This window comes from Schistocerca gregaria, chromosome 1, assembly GCF_023897955.1.
Source record: "Schistocerca gregaria isolate iqSchGreg1 chromosome 1, iqSchGreg1.2, whole genome shotgun sequence".
In the NCBI taxonomy this organism is placed as follows: Eukaryota; Metazoa; Arthropoda; class Insecta; order Orthoptera; family Acrididae; genus Schistocerca; species Schistocerca gregaria.
The window spans coordinates 1,001,404,302-1,001,421,667 of record NC_064920.1 but is presented as its reverse complement, the minus strand read 5'-3'; positions in this window follow the sequence as shown (position 1 = coordinate 1,001,421,667).

Below are 17,366 nucleotides of genomic sequence, written 5' to 3'. Positions count from 1 at the left end.
CGGTCGACGAAGTTGAGCGCCTTCCAGACCTTGGAGCATCCGCAAGCTCATTTTTACCCTCTCGAAATCGTTTATGCCACTCAAAAGCTTGTGTTTTCCCCAAGAATTATTCTTTGTAGGCTTGCGGCAACACTTCCAACATTCGTGATGGAATTCTATCGAGGTGAACGCAACTAATTGACATGCGCTCCTGTAACTTGGGATCTATGTTGGGTACAGTAAACCCACCCTTACACTTTCCCTGCTCCCCCCCCCCCCTCCCCCATTCTCCACCCCAACTGCTTACCGCCAGGCGACTGACGCTTATGGGATCATGTCACTCAAGGTCAGATCTCTCCGGTACTGCCATCAGCCTAAAGCTCGGGAACATTAAAATGCAAACGAAAAAAAAAGGTTGCTTTTCGATACCCCTCGTACATCTATCTACCTTGTGCACCTCTGTCTTCCTGCTTTTAATGCTTGTCTTTTATGATCAGCTGAGGCACTCATTCAAAGCTAGACACGAGTTGTTCACTGTTTCCTGATAACTGACCTCTTGTATCATGAAAGGGTACCAATTGTCTCAAAGCCTAGTTTTTCAGTAACCTCCCAGGCAGCCGCCGGGCACTATATCGTTGACAGTTCCAGGTTTTCCATCGTACATATGCATTGAAATGTTTGAAAACAGTGCAGTTATTCAGTGTCTGAATTAGTCACAGTTAGGGATGGAGTTTTACATGGAACGGTAATGAATGTGACACATGAGAATAATGTAGACGATGAGTAAAGCAGGGAAAACTTGGCTGTTGAAGGAATATAAATCTTAATATATATGAGAAGACTGTGATAGGGAGTTGCTAAAGTGTGCTGATGTTTTGAAGTGGTCAGAGGTAGATACAGGTAATCTGAGGAAAACTAATGAAAGTGAAATGTTAGATTTCTTTAGACAATGAGTAACGCAGGGACTGTGTGGTGAGGGGGAGATTGTTAATTAGAAACACGGATAAAAGTATTTTGGTAGGAACTTCTTAAAGAAGTGAAGTTGTGATTAAAACTGACTCAGTTAAAGCAAAAATAATCGCTTGTGAATAATGAGAAATGGGACAGTTATACAAGTTGTTGCAAGTAAATACTTACGATTTCCAAGTGAAATAACGTAGAATGTCAGTTAGCTACATTCCAGGTGATATTGCAACACTAGTTGCAGTTCGAGTAAGAATTTGAGCTGTTAGTGTTGAAAGGTATAATACCTGAAATCACCAATCTTTCGAGATCTGCAATTCACGCTCGCTACCACTTTCTGGATTAGCTTGTAAGACATATCATTAAACTTTACGCGATATTTGATGTAACGTGGGTGACAGCGACAAATGAATAAGTGTTGGTTAGCTGCAGATAATTACAGAGTGTCCCAGCAGGAATGAAATGTTCAGGGAGATGACAGGAATGATCATTCGAACCAAGAAAAGTCTAGTAATCATGGGCTCTAAAATGCATATCTTAACAGCTATGAAGACGTAGTCACACCAACGAAGATGAAAGGCTCATAGCTCGTAAGGTATGCATTTTGGAGGCCTTAATTCAAAATGGTTCAAATGGCTCTGAGCACTGTGGGACTTAACATCTGAGGTCATCAGTCTCCTAGAACTTAAAACTACTTAAACCCAACTAACCTAAGGACATCACACACATCCGTGCCCGAGGCAGGATTCGAACCTACGACTGCAGCGGTCGCTCGGTTCCAGAATGAAGCGCCTAGAACCGGTCGACCACTCCGGCTGGCTGGAGGCCTTGATTTCTGCACTTTTCTTACTTCGAATGGTCGTTCCTGCAGTATACCTGAATATTGTCTATTCCTCTTGGGACACCTTGTATTAACTCTAGGAAGAACGTGGTCAGTATCAACTGACCGTCCTGCTATTCTCTGCCTATAAGCATCACTGGATGCGGATGTGGAGGGGGGGGGGGGGGGGGGGGGTGAGGGGTGAGGTGAGCACTCAGCTGTCCCGGTCGTTGCAGGTTTTCGTGACTGGAACCGCTACTCTTCAATCAAGTAGCTCCTCAGTTCGGCTCACAAGGGCTGAGTGCACCTAGCTTGCCAACAGCGCTCGGCGGACCAGATGGTCATCCATCTACCTGCTAGTCAAACCCGAAAGATACTACCAACGCTTTTGATTTATTTACGTAGTTTGATGATTCTGAATTATACAGTATATACCATTTTTGTACTTCTGAGGACGCGATGCAACCCCTACGGTGACTACCGGTGTGGCTGTTGGTATTTTGGAATGGAGTGTCTTTTCCCCCGTCTGGACGTTAGCGCAACGGTGGTAGTGAGAGCTGGATCTAGACGGCGAATCAGCAGTAAAACATCCCTGGTTAATACAGTCTTCTTTTCACGAGAGTCTCTTTAGACGGAATCGTATCTTCAAAAGATGTAGGAACCCTTCTGTGACGTCGTCGGCAGCTGTCACTGGAGCATTCAGGCCTCAGAGGTAACTCATCAGGAAGAAGCGCTTACCGTGGCGAGGGGGGGGGGGGGGGGGGGGAGGAGCGGCGAGTGGCTAGGGGGTAGGGGAGGCAAGGGGGGGGAGGTGCGGGATGGTGGTGTCAGCGTGCCGTAGAGAGCTGACGAAAGGCGGTGCGTTATTGGTGATGGTCAATAGAGAGCAGCCCTGGCTGTTTCCGTAGCCAGCTGTTCGTGTGAGGAAGGAAAAGAAAATCAGAGGGAGCTGTGTGGTGGGTAACTAAACACTTAGCATCGAAATAGCTGCAGGAGCGTCTTTGCTGTAGCTGCATGATGCGGCTGAACACTGTCATAAAGAAAGACTATGCCTGATGATAACATTCCTGTTCGCTTGTGAACTACCCTTCGTAGAGGTTTTCTCGAGTCGTCTGATCCACTCGCTGTGCAAGATGATCCTTCACTGATCGCTGCATCATTAACATCTTTAAGTCCTTCTTCAATGCTCTTGCACCATTTCCGCACTTCTTTGTCGTGCACGACAGTTACGTTAAGTGGGCAAATATAGACAAACTGTGCAAACGATAAGCGCAAGGTCTCATTGAATTTGTTGCTGTCATTTTAATTTCGCGACTGATCGGACCTTGAAAAAGAAAAAAATAGTCCTCTTATTACCATGCCGACGCTTATTTTAAGCGACGTGTTTCATTATTGAGGTATGAAATAAATACCTGCTACGTAAAACAACGTTCCATTAGCTATTCAAAGCAAATAAATTGTGAATTCTAAGTATTGTATAGCAATTTCCCCAAAACAGCTTATAAATATTCAGACCATTAGCACAGTTGCATTCAAGAGATTTACGATAATAGAAACACAAGCTACTATTGGTCAAAGCAAAGTTGATACCAATATAATGGTAATAAACATACATGGTATCCTAAAATACATCGACAAACTTCAGGGGCAAATTTCTTACACCAAAACAAGAAAAAAGGTCGAATAAATAAGGGCTCTACAGCGCATATCTTAAGATGTATGAGCACTTGGTCACCTTCGATACTATCAAAGATATCTTTTCTACTGAAAGCTCTTTGCCTTGTATTTTTTGGAAGGAGACACTATGGTGCAGAACAAGAAAATAGTATCTAGTACACATGCGACCTAAAATGCATACCTTAAGAGCTATGAGCACTTCTTCAGTAGAGGAGATGTTTCAGACTACCGAAAATGAACAAATACTCATAGCTCTTAATGTACTCATTTTAGGCACCTTGTTTACTGGAATTTTTTTCTTGTTTTAGTCAATACTTTCTCCTTCCAAAGTATGGAAAGCAAAGACCTTGTAGTAGAAAACATCTATTTTATAGTAGCAAAGATGTCCAAGTGCTCATACCTCTTAAGATGTGTATTAAGAGCTCATGTTCACTGGGTTGTTTTACTTATTTCTGAATAAGGAACCTGCCCCTAAAGTTTGTCGTTGTTTATTTTCGGACACCCTGTATGTATGTGAAAAGACTCTATGTCATTTAGTGCAAATTGTCTTACAAGTCATCTGCCTGCACTACTATAGTTTTAGCGATTCCAGAAGTGTGTGAAATAAAAGATCATAAGAATCATTCTGTACATATATAAACAATATGCGAAAATTATGAGGTCGTTAACCCAGTAATGGCTCAATTACATTTTTCTGAGATACAGTTTGCTTGCAAAGTAGGGTCTCCTATTCTGCTTCAATAAAAGACAAGTTATTTCCCCTACTGTTCTTAATCTGCTATCACGATTTCTTACATGTAGCTCTGTTCCTTTTCAAACGAAACTTCTAATCTACAAGTATTTTTGCCACTTCTAATGTTTTCGCTATAACTGAGAGATGTCCCTCTAATAGGTTTTCGATGGTGCTGAGCCACATCAATGCAGCATCTTTCGAAAGAATAAACCGCCATTTGCTATATATTACTCTATTCTTCTTCTGTACTAACTAAATTTCGGCTTTTACGCCATTATCGAGTAGAATGCTAAACATTCTTGGACCATTAACACGTCTTACCTGGTAAAGACAACTCAGATATAACGTGTTAACGGCCTAAGAAATTTCAATATAATGATTAAAAACCGAAATCCAGATAGTACAGAAAAAAATACAAAAATAAATAGCCAAACTGAAGTTTATTCTTTAAAAAAGTACGTCTATCGTTAATATCGAAGGCAAATTCCCAGCTAGTTCAGCTAAGTCATGTATTGCCGTATTCTTGTTAACTTGGAGGCCGTGCTACGTCCCAAATGAAATCCTCATATCCTTTGTAAGTAGGCTGCTTAGGTTTCTTTATTGGTAACGCCGCCGCCACGTAGCGCTCTGTATGAAAATCACTGGCTGTGCTGAGTGCTGTCAGTGGCTGGTTGGCATTGTTGTAATACTCGCCATTGTAGCGTTGGGAAGTTGGCTCTTAGCGGCGCGTAGCGTTGCGCAGTTGGATGTGAGCCACCAGCAGTGGTGAATGTGGGGAGAGAGATGGCGGAGTTTTGAAATGTGTAAAAATGGATGTCATGAACTGCTATATATATATTATGACTATTAAGGTAAATACATTGTTTGTTCTCTATTAAAATCTTTGATTTGCTAACTATCCCTATCAGTAGTTAGTGCCTTCCGTAATTTGAATCTTTTATTTAGCTGGCTGTAGTCGCGCTCGCTGTATTGCAGTAGTTCGAGTAACGAAAATTTTTGTGAGGTAAGTGATTTGTGAAACGTATAGGTTAATGTTAGTCAGGGCCATTCTTTTGTAGGGATTTTTGAAAGTCAGATTGCGTTGCGCTAAAAAAAAAAATTGTGTGTCAGTTTAAGCACAGTCATGTATAATTTTTCATATATCGACCCTTAGCCGAGGATACCTCACTGGCATCTTCTGAATTTTTTCTTGCAGTTTGTGTAATTAGTGTAGCTTTTGTTTATTGCTAGTGCATAATTGTAGAGAGAATTTCCTTTGTAGTTGTAGTCTTTCATTGTTGTACAGTAAAACAGTTGTGGCTTGCATGTAGATTTGCACCAAGTATTTCGCAGCTTCTCTTGCAGTTAACTAGATATTATTTGCTATGTCAATATGTTCTCTTATTTTTGCTCTTCAAATTGTGTTTTTGTGTGTTGTCGTGTGAAATATTGTGACAATAATGGCGTGTGAAAAACGTAATACTAGGCTACAAAGTAAACTGAGTAATGACAGTGAAGATGAAAGCAGTGTGTTAGCGCCATCGTGTAATGAATTAACTAATGATCAAAGTAGTAATTTGGTAATTGTGCATAGGGAAATGGAGCGGGCTGCAAATAATGGTGTAGGCAGTGAAACAATTAGTGAACAGGGAAGCATTATCGATCGATCGGTCGGCAACAGCTCGTGTCAGGAATCCGAAATGACAGGACACAATCTTGCAAATACTGTACATTCAGGTTTTGCGTCCTCACCGTTTTCTCAAATAAGTCAAGACACATTTTCTGCTTGTCAAAATGTGAATGTTGCCGGTGCAAATGCACTGCCGAAAAGCATAGAGGAACAGATTCCAGACACTAATACATTATTATTCCAATTAATGCAACAAATGAAACAAAATCAGAGACAAACACAGCAACAGTTAGAGACAATGGAACAAAATCTGAGAAAAACACAGCAGAAGCTTCAAAAGTTAGACACAATGGAACAACACCAGAGACAAACACAGCAACAGTTAAACACAATGGAACAAAATCTTCAAAAGTTAGACACAATGGAACAAAAGCTTCAAAAGTTAGACTCAGTGGAACATATGCTTGAACAAACACGTGAAGATTTAACTACTGAGTTGCATAAAATCGAATCGAAATGTCAAAAAGTCTGTAATGACGTAAAAACACAAATTTGTGAGCATTTCCAACCTATTTTTTCGCGGCATGAAAATACATTACAGAATCACGAATCAGCCATAAAAGAACTGCAAACTATTGTTCATGAAAATCATGAGACGTTGCAAGCTAAAATTGACTCAGTTACATCTACCGATTCGGTTACGCAACTTGCAAAAACTCAGCAAAACTTAAAGGACACAGTAGACACGATTTCAACACAAATGGACACTCTGAAATTTGGTTCAGAAAAACACACTGAGGAAATAAGTACACTATCAGAGAAAGTAGCCGAACTTTCCTATCAGTTCATTAACTTATCTGCAAAGGTAGATGATGATCTGATGATACAGAAGAGTGCGAACAAATTAGGAAATTCAAACAAAATCAGAATCAAATAAATACACAACACCAAAGAGAAATCCGGGAAGTACAAGATCAGCTGACACAGGTAATACAAGAAGTACGTATTTCAGAGGACACTCGCGCTCCAACATGGGAAGAGGGACTTAGAAATACGGAAAAGCCACAAAATAATAACACAGGGAATTTCAGAAATTATGAAAGAAATTGGCAAGGTGTACCGAATTTTGAGATGGAACCACCGACTTGATGTAACAATGATCGATATGCTACCCGCCGACACGATGATTTTGACTATAAGCTGTTCATTACCTCACATAAATTCATAACATTTAAGAATTCTGGCAACGACATTCATCCACAAGCGTGGCTCCATCAATTCTCTCATTGTTTTCCTCCCAACTGGTCATTAGAGCACAGATTAGAATTTATGTGTGGCTACTTGGAGAATGAACCAGCTGTAAGGATGCGATCGATCATTCACGATTGTCACAGTGAAGGAGAATTTTATCATGCCTTCCTCTCAGCATATTGGTCTCAAGCTACACAAGACTGATAAAACATGGCATCATTATGATGAAACATTTCGAACAATCTGAATTTTCCAGTCTTGTGAAATATTTCGAAGACATGTTGCATAAGAATCAGCATCTTTCAAACCCCTACAGCTCCTCAGAACTCATCCGCATTTGCTTAATCAAAGTGCCAGAACATTTACTTCATATTATTTTAGCAGGTCGTTGCAAAGACGACATTGAAGCTTTTCAAGGACTGTTACAAGAACTCGAAATTGACACTGACAATCGCGGAATGCGAAAACAGGAGCACAACAATTACAGGTCACAACTGTCACAATCCGCCATGACAGAAATAATACACGACAAGGCTATTCTTACAACGTAAATCGTGACCAAAACAGACACCACCCGTATGACAACCATTGGCAGAGAAGTAATAATTACAGGGAAAGATCAACTTTCCTCGGTAATGACTATCACAGAGACAATCAGAGAAACAGACAATATGGGAACCAAAATAATTATTATCAACAGAGACAGAATAACTTTAAACGCAATGGTTCAGCGCGCAGTTACGATTCAGGGAGAAATTCTCCACCACATGACCGACAAACAAGAAACTATGTAAACTACCGACAAAACGACAGACCTGAATTCCATCAGAACTGGCGAGCTTCAAACAGGGCAGGGCCTTCTCGTGAAGGTGAATTTGTAGAAGTTAGGTCTCCTAATCCCAATAACGGCGCGCGCCAACAAAGAGACAGACAATGACTCGCACCGCAGGCAGCCGCGTGCGCCGGCTGGCTCAGAGAAAAATAACATAAGCTAACCTTGAGCAAAATTCCAGTGTTCCTTACCGACGTAACCACATGATAACTGCGTAGAAGTTGAAACTCTGCGTACTAGGAAGAGTAAAAGATTGCACCACATTTCACAGGTAAAACCGTTTGTTGAAAGATAATCTGCTTTTTAACTTAGTCTTTGCCATATAACTTTTCACTTTACATTACTAGTATGCTTTGTCAGACTTAAGAAATTATTCACATGCAACAATGTTTGAAGTATACTATCCAGTCTAGAACCTACGGAACATATTTAGACAGTAATTACGAGTGCATTGTTATAGTGAACAGACGTCACAGTGTTATTGCGTGTGTACATTCTTGCTTGTTAGTTGCACGATTACGTAACGACTGTAAGGCTCACATACTTAGAACATTTACCAGTACTGCTAATGAGATTTTAATGCAACATTTTGGTTTACTTGAAAATACATTCTGGATTTAAAGTAATTTCTGTGAGGTACCAGATGACATAGTGGTCAGTTTATGTGACAGCTACACGATTTTATCACGACGCTACTAGTGAGTGACAATTTACAATGTTGCTTTTGCGGTGTATCTGTTTTATATCTGCACAGTTTTTCTGAATTCTTCTGGAAAGGAAAGCATGTTTTAGTAGTAACTTTGTGGTATAGCTACAATGAGACAGCCTTTTCTGTAGCACAACAATACGTACAGTACAGTACTTACTTCATCACGGCAATAAGCGTAGCAACTACGATATCTATAGGCAAAGTATATCACTTTTGTTTATGATGAGGTAAGTACATCGACTTCAGCAGAACTTTGCTTACAGAGGACGATAACTACGACAGTGCCACAGAATTATCTTACAGCAAAACGCACATTTAGCACTACAGGGCACACATTTGAGTGATTAATTTGGTACTCAAACCATTTATTTTTCAAGATTGTTGAATTACAAAGAAAGTTTTTCGTGATACATTTCATTCCATTGCTGTAATCTGTAACACGTGAGGGTATAATTACATTAATCCTCAGGGGGGTATACGCTTACTTTGTGTACCATGTGTCTGGCAAGCACAAGGAGACCTAGCTTATATGGTATTTGCTTATACAACTTTACATATCGGTACCATATTTCTCTAACACATAAATTACACAGCTATCTGATAATTTAACTGAGAGAAACAAACATTTATTACACTACATCAGTGACAGATGTTTATGTAATTACACAGTTGGATAACTTCACACTTACGAAATTGTATTTTGTCTGTACCTTGTGAACTGTTCATAAGTTTTCGGAACCATTGTGATACTATGAGAGCTTTGAATGATGTATTTGGTATGGGATCATGATTTTTAAATTACGTTTGAGGCAGATGACACTTTTAACATGAGCAGAGATTTTTTTTAGGTTTTGAAATTATTGGAGGAAGCTACGACGATTTTGAGTGTTGACTGAGGTGTTATGATGTTATTATTACGATGACTATGTGTATTATGCTGTTGCGGTATGTTTATGATCAATAAGCTGATGCTATATAAATTATTTGATTATGCTACCTATCTGTTATGATGAAATATTGAAGAAGTGTCGACGAATAAGGTAAGAAATAATAAGTAGTGGTAAGGGACTCTGGTTTGTGAAAAAGGTTGTTGGAAACCAAGAATCGTACTTTAAGTGTTATGAAATGTATGTAAATGCATGAATGTATTACAATGCCGACGAAAATTTTTTGGACACTGTTATATCAATAGGATTTTGTTTCTACAGATGTGTAACGCAAATTCTTGACCTGTGAATTTTTTTTATGAGACGGCCACTGTAGCGGAAACTGGTGTTGTAAATATTTCGGTAAGAAAGTTAAGTGACCACCTGCACGTAATGCGTCATGGGCACCCAGCTGGGCGACAGCCACCTGGAAACAAGCCATTAGTGTGTGCCCTTCAGAGGCACAGGTGGAGAAAAAAAAGAGGCCATTATCCTCGCTATTGACATTCCTTTGCAGAAAGCACCGCAAATACGACACGCTCATTACTTGGAAGCATTCTTACATCTGCACACCTGATTATGACAAGTGTCTTTCTACGAGAGTTGAGAGAACTTCTACTGACTTATGAAATGCCACATAGCTATTGAATGATGTTTTTATTCTTTACTTTGCATAATTGCTTACTTCATTTGATATCTGGTTTCCAGCTGTGTTAGAGCATTGGTTTTATAAAATAAAATTAAATGCATTTGCTAATGTGAAAACTTTCTGTCAACAGATCTGTTAAATAATAATTTTATGATCCACATTCTTCAAAAAAAGGAGCACTTGGAAAGGAAAGAACAGTAAGAAGGGACTAATAACTATAATTTCATATATAATTTTTTGTAGAATTAGTTTTTGTGGTGCACCACTTTAATTACATAGACATTAGAATATATATTTCCCTTGTCTGCATTGTTGTCTTTAGTGTAATATTTTTTCTACTTGAGCTTTGTTGTGTTTAGGTATAAGATATTACATTTGCTGCTGCTGTGTGCCAGGCATAGTGCTACTGAATTTCGCTTTGTATTACTCTGTTAAGCCAGTTTTACTACGGATTTATATTTCTTGTTTGTTGCACAGTGCCTTGTATTAGTTATAATATTGCAACTGTTTTGCCAATTTCCATTTTTTTGTCATAGTTGTTTGTGTTAATTGTTTTGTGCTGCTGCATTGCGTCGTCCCTTAGTTTAGCATCTGAGCTCAGTAGGTTTACGTTAGCTTAAGAGGGGGTAGACTATATAAGAAACTAACTATGATGAATTGGAAGAAAAGCATTGAGAGGCTATAAGAAAATGGTTTGGTCAAAAAGTAGTGTATAGTGGAGAAAAACTATTTTTGAAAGGGGAAGTGAACGAATACAGAAAGCATGCTTGGATAGGATTTTTTTTTTGGCTGGACCAAATGTTGAAATAAGAGGGACGATCTATGGAATGAAGTTTTGGGTTGGACTGCAGTACCAAATGTTGCACTGAAAACAAACCCTGTCCTTTCCTTTTGTGTTTGTGTACCCTTGTGTATTTTTTTCTTCCTGTCTCTGTGTACAGTTTCATAGAATTTTTTCTCTTCTAATACTAAGCTACATTCACTATGATGAGGAATACTGTTATCCTCAAATATAATTGGCATTAATAACATGTTATTTACTTCGTAAATATGTTTACACATTATTTATTCTGTTTTGTTCTAATACTCATGTGTGAAGTTGATGTTTCAAAAGTTATTCTGATCTTTTATGTATGTACGTATGTCATAATTTTTGTAACACTGATGTATTTGTTATTTCGATTCTTTTGTAAAGCCTGTATTACTGCAAATGTTATCTGTACTATTATGTTCTTTAATGACATATTTTGTACCTTTGTGATTGTATTCTCATGTTATAAAATTGTAATTGACACCAGTTCATCAAATTAAGTAACTTGTAAATTACATTTCACTGCACACATTTCTGTTGGTCATAGTATATGGACAATATGTGAGAAGTAGGGACTGATAGTGTTTGCACATGTGTTAATAATTCAGTAAGGGACTGGTTAACAGCATTCCTCATTCTAAGGACATTTCCAAAAAAAAAAATTGTGACTGCACAAGTGGTGATTCATGGACTTGCTATATTGTCCACAAGACTCTTCGATGGTGATTGAGCATCTGCACAGTCGCAAAAGTTGGCTGCTAGCCATCTCTACAAGGACTGAAATGGTCTACACCTTTGATGACTCACCAGTACCATTATTTCTACATGGACTGCAGTGGGTCTGCACCCCTGGTGGCCCACCAATATCGTAATCTCTACCAGGAATACAATGGGTCTACTCTGTGTTGACCTACCTACCAATATTCTTCAAAACTTCGACTTACTCTGCTGTGAGTTTGCTCTATTGTGGCCCATTACCTGTCTGCATGTCAAGAGTTAGCACTGTCTTTCCGTTGGAACGACAACACTACTTCTTCAAGACTGCTTAGAAATCCTCTTCTTCCAAGTGCAATTTCTTTTATTGCTCAGACTTTGACAAAAACACTGCAATTTTACTGTCATGAACGATCAGGACTGTCTTTATGGACTGTGAGAAAATTTTAGCTTTTGACCAACATTGTGTGGAGAAGTGTGTGCATTTCATTTCTTTGTTATTGTAATTATGAAAAAAATTTCTAATCTGTATTGGCCACTGCCCAAAACAATTTGTAAATTTTTTTGTGGGGAGCATGGGGGCTATGTAAGTAGGCTGTTTAGGTTTTTTTATTGGTAACGCCGCCGCCACGTGGCGCTCTGTATGAAAATCACTGGCTATGCCATGTGCAGTCTGTGGCTGGTTGGCATTCTTGTAATACTCGCCATTGTAGCCTTGGGCAGTTGGCTCTTAGCGGCTCGTAGCATTGCGCAGTTGGAGGTGAGCTGCCAGCAGTGGTGAATGTGGGGAGAGAGTTGGCGGAGTTTTGAAATTTGTAAGAATGGATGTCATGAACTGCTATATATATTGTGACTATTGAGGAAAATACATTGTTTGTTCACTATTAAAATCTTTCATTTGCTAACTATCTCTATCAGTAGTTAGTGCCTTCTGTAGTTTGAACCTTTTATTTAGCTGGCAGTAGTGGCGCTCGCTGTATTGCAGTAGTTCGAGTAACGAAGATTTTTGTGAGGTAAGTGATTTGTGAAACGTATAGGTTAATGTTAGTCAGGCCCATTCTTTTGTAGGGATTTTTGAAAGTCAGATTGCGTTGCGCTAAAAAAAATATTATGTGTGAGTTTAAGCACAGTCATGTATAATTTTTCTTGGGGGACGTTTCACCTTTTATGTTAAGTATGCTACTACTACAGTTTGTACTGTTGTTTGCAGTAGTTACTTCGATTAATTCTTATATGACAATAGTAATGCGTTGTGGTACACCCTTAATAGGAACTGCTTGACTAACCCTGATTACGTTGTTGAGTAATTTATTAGCTAGTCGCATTATTATCGTTATCTGTTTATGTAAAGTTTAAAGCACTGTATACCTTATTGTACAGAGAGTGCAATTATTTTATGTATACATCATCAGCCTTATCAGCCACACTCCCAGATACCGGGTTATAACGCTGCACCCAGTCGATCCCCCATGGTTTAGAACGTGATTCTTATGAAGGAGTCTCGTCCATCATTGTTTTTCATGTAGTCTCCCTCATTATACCGTTACCGCCCTTACTGATAGCCTAATTGTGATCTTTCTGATTCCTTGCAGCAGCTGGCGTCCTTCACAGCCTGACGTTCTGCCAGCCTACACTCAGTCAGGTAGTTAGTTTCATGATCCGTGGATCATTGTACGATCAACGGTAATGGTTTACAACGAGTCATTTTACATTCATATGTAGATGTTGCTACATGCTGGTTATCTAAAAACAGCTTTTTTATGACTGTTCTGAATTAATAGTTCCTACACATTACTTTTTACACATTAAAAATTAGAATTTATTCTACGGAATAGAAGGAGTTATCGAGGAGTAACGTTTTCGGTTTGTTTTCAAATTTGACTTTACTCTCAGTCAGATATTTCATATCACGGGTTTAGTGATCATAAATTTTAGTGGCACCACTGTGCATATACTTTCATGCTAAAGGCAACCTAAATGGACTAATGGACGACGTACCTTTGTTCAGGCGTCGTAATTATGTACATTACTGTTCCTTTTGAATTGCAATAGATTATTTACAACAAATTTCATGACGGAATAAATATAGTGTGAAGCAGTTGTCAAAATGCCTAATCCCCTAATCGTCGGTGAGGACCTAAGATTATTCTCACAGGATGTTTCTGAGCAATGAACACTTTCATTCTCAAGTTGAGCTACTCCAGAACATGATTTCATGCGACATTTTTGAATGAAAATACGCAAAAATGTCAACTACTGATTTGTGTCTCGCCACGATTTGCAATGATTTGAAGTGGAAATGTGAATGAACTGAGTTGTTTTAAGAATTCCAAAATTTTTGCAGTTTAAATCCTCATCAGTATGGACACCTAAAATAATTTACACCTCCACCCTGATTATTAATTGCTCACCATGTGTTACACTTATCGTTGGTGTAGAGTTTGTAACGCCGGAAATGCATATCCTCCTATTTCCATCTCTTGCACTGCAATTTTTTTCCTTATTTTGTTACCTAAAGATATAAAATTTCTGTGTCTTTGTATATTGTAATTGTTTTACTATTTGTATATATATGCATTTATGTCGATTTACAATTGGTTTGTTTTGTGAATATTATTTGTATTTATACGCTGGGTCTAGCTTAGGGAAAACTATGCTATCGAACGAATACATCGATAGGTCGTGTGCAGAACCAAAGTATTTAGGATCTTTGGTAGTGTTAACTCTGTCGCGTGGAGCGCGAGCAGGGAGAGTCTGGTGTTAGTAGAGCGGTGAAGCAGGTGTGTTGTGTGACGCTCCCGTGAGTTGCCGCGCGTTCGGGGTTGGGCAGCATGTAATTGCGCTCGACTTGCTACGATAGTTTTTGACGCGGTGTCGCGGACGGGAAGCATTAGCTGGCGCACATCAAGAGCCCGTTTCGCCTGGTGACCGTGCCGAGAAGAAAGCGCGCCAACATCCAGCTTCTGCAACAGCGACGGCCGACAATGAGTGACTGTCGCCACCTCCTCGATGGACGACTTCAAACATTCAATCAACCAACAATGAAGACTGGAAGCACGTAAAGTTTTAGAGCTGTATGGCAGACCTCAGCTTTTCAAACTGTTAAATTTTGCTCACTAAATAACAGCGATGTCGCGTGAGCATTTGTTGCTCATTGTCCCAAATGTATTACCAAGCAAGGTCCCTTCCTTTTCCGGAATGAACCCGCGTGTCGTTGAAATTCGAACGCCAGCATTAAAGTAATATTATTACATTTCACTGCTTTAATTTCAAAGTTCAGTTAAGGTAGTCATAGCTGGCTACAATATTTAGATTACACGAGCACAAATTAAGAGTGCGAGTTTTGTTAGCATATTTTAGCTTACCTGTGACTGCATCTCAGCTTGGTACGTACTAAATGTTACTATTGTTAATTGTCCAGAATCATTTAATTCAAGTTCAACGTTAAATTTCTTATTTCTAAATTGAGTAGATTCAAGTAGCTTTTGAAATGATTGTTGAGGTAGCCCAAGACTAACCTTATTTTACTGAATTTCGTAGTGCTTCAGAAACAAATCTCACTATTAATTTCAGTCACTAAATTAACTTTCAATTTTCCGGTTTTATTAATTCTTTTGCTAAATTAAGTCAGAGTGTGGCGAAATTTATTACTTCTGACAAACTTTCAGTTTTCACACTACACGTGTCAACCTTCAGTTGCCACGCTTCTAGTGCTAATTATATGTGTAATAACTTTTCTTTTCCAGTTACTATAGTAATTGTCCATAGGACTGGCGACTGTGATTTCCCCCAAATCTCAAATACCTAATTAACGCTAGTTGATTGCTAACGTAACGGCCGCACATTTAATTTCTTTATTAACTTTACCCCTTTTCAAAATTAATTTCCACCAGTTTCATTTGCATTTTTCCTTTCATTTAGATGTAACCCTGTCCTCCCTCTTTGCCGACAGATTAACTTCGGTGACGATTGCTTTTACCAAATTTCCATTAGGTACACACAGTTTCATTTTTCACTGTGATTAAGGTCGATAAGTGAGAGGGAGGTTACAAGTTCCTAGATGTACGGAGATTAATAAGCTACGTCTTTTTGAAATTAAGAGTGAGAGCATTCGCAGAAAACCACTGAATAAAACTTTTACAGACAATATTTACCATATCTTCTGTTGCTGTACAGAGTCTGGATTGACTACAAAACTACTGTCGTCCGAAAAAAGAACTAATTCTGTTTATTGCACGTTAGACGGAAGGCCGTTTACATAGACAGGGTGTTCGGAAATTCCCGTTACAAATTTCTAGGACTTGTAGAGCGGAGTGAGTACGTAGTTTCTTGAACAGGAACTTATGTCTGGAAACGTACCGTTTCCGTTCCACGACGGTTTCAATTCAGATGAGTAACGCGTCCTCGTCTGCTGAGGGAAGATGGATAGGCCGAGGCGATCAAAGGGCGTGGCCGTCGCAACCGCCGAAGTTAACCACCGTGAACTATTTCTTGTGGGGTCGTATGCAAAGTTGAGTTGACGAGACTCCTGCAGAGGTAGAGAATGATCCGTTGGCATGAGTTGTGGCTGCTGCACTAGAAACTGAAGTGACACCAGGTGGGAAGAAGAGCGTGTACCAGAACACGTCTGTAAGTTGGTGGTCGCCACATCTAGCAGCTGTCGTAATGCATCAGTTCTGTTCTGTAAGAACCGTATGCTCTACAAGTCTTAGAAGTATTTAACGGGAGTTTCCGAACACCTGTACTAGAAACTATAGTGGGGACGAGACTGAGCCTTGTGGAACCCCATTCGTGATTTCTCCCCACTCTTAAAAATCTTCCCTGCTACATTAGATGACTTGTTAAGTATAACGTTCTGCGTTCTTTTAGTAAAATATGACATTATTAATTGCCTTGCTACAACATCATCCCTATAAAACGTCAGTTCATCAACGAGAATAGAGTGATTAACGTAATAATATGCCTTAAATAGGTCACAGAAAAATACCATCTGGTTTTACTGTGTTATTCAGTGTTTTAAAACTTGTTGACTGAATGTGCAAACGGAGTTCTCAATTGAGCATTTTTTCTGTATCCCAAATTGTGATTTACTGAGGATATTAGGTGGGCTACTATTCCAGAATACATGACCTTCTCAATAATTTTAGAGAAAGACGTCAGTAGTGAAACGGGTCGTTAGTTATTGACATCTCTCCTATCAACTTTGTTATAGAGGAGTTAAACAATAGTCTCCCTGGAAAGATGCAGTGATGTAGTGATGCGTTACATAGTTCAGAAAAGGTGCTTATTATATGAGAACAAGTCTTTATTACTGTGTTGGAACACCCATCAAAACCATATGAGCTCTTATGTTTGTCTTTTTGTAGTTACGAAGTATCAGATTCCTCTCTCTGTGTCGTAGGTGCCTTTCCCAAAATACCATGCCACCACAGTTGTTTGACTGAGCAAGTTCTACATCGAGATTTAAGTGGTCCCCATAATCTGTTAACTTAAAGTACCGCATACATCTGCTGGAGTACCTAATTTCGTAACCTAGGTAACTTTGTGAGTTTGAGATCTGCTGAAGTGCTTAAATAGATCGAAAAACAGTGATATGGAATATCGTGTTAACTAAAAATGTCCAGCTACGACACTTTCTGGCAAAAGTGGAATCACTCAATCGTAAGCCATTTCAGTTCAGCGTAACCTGGTGA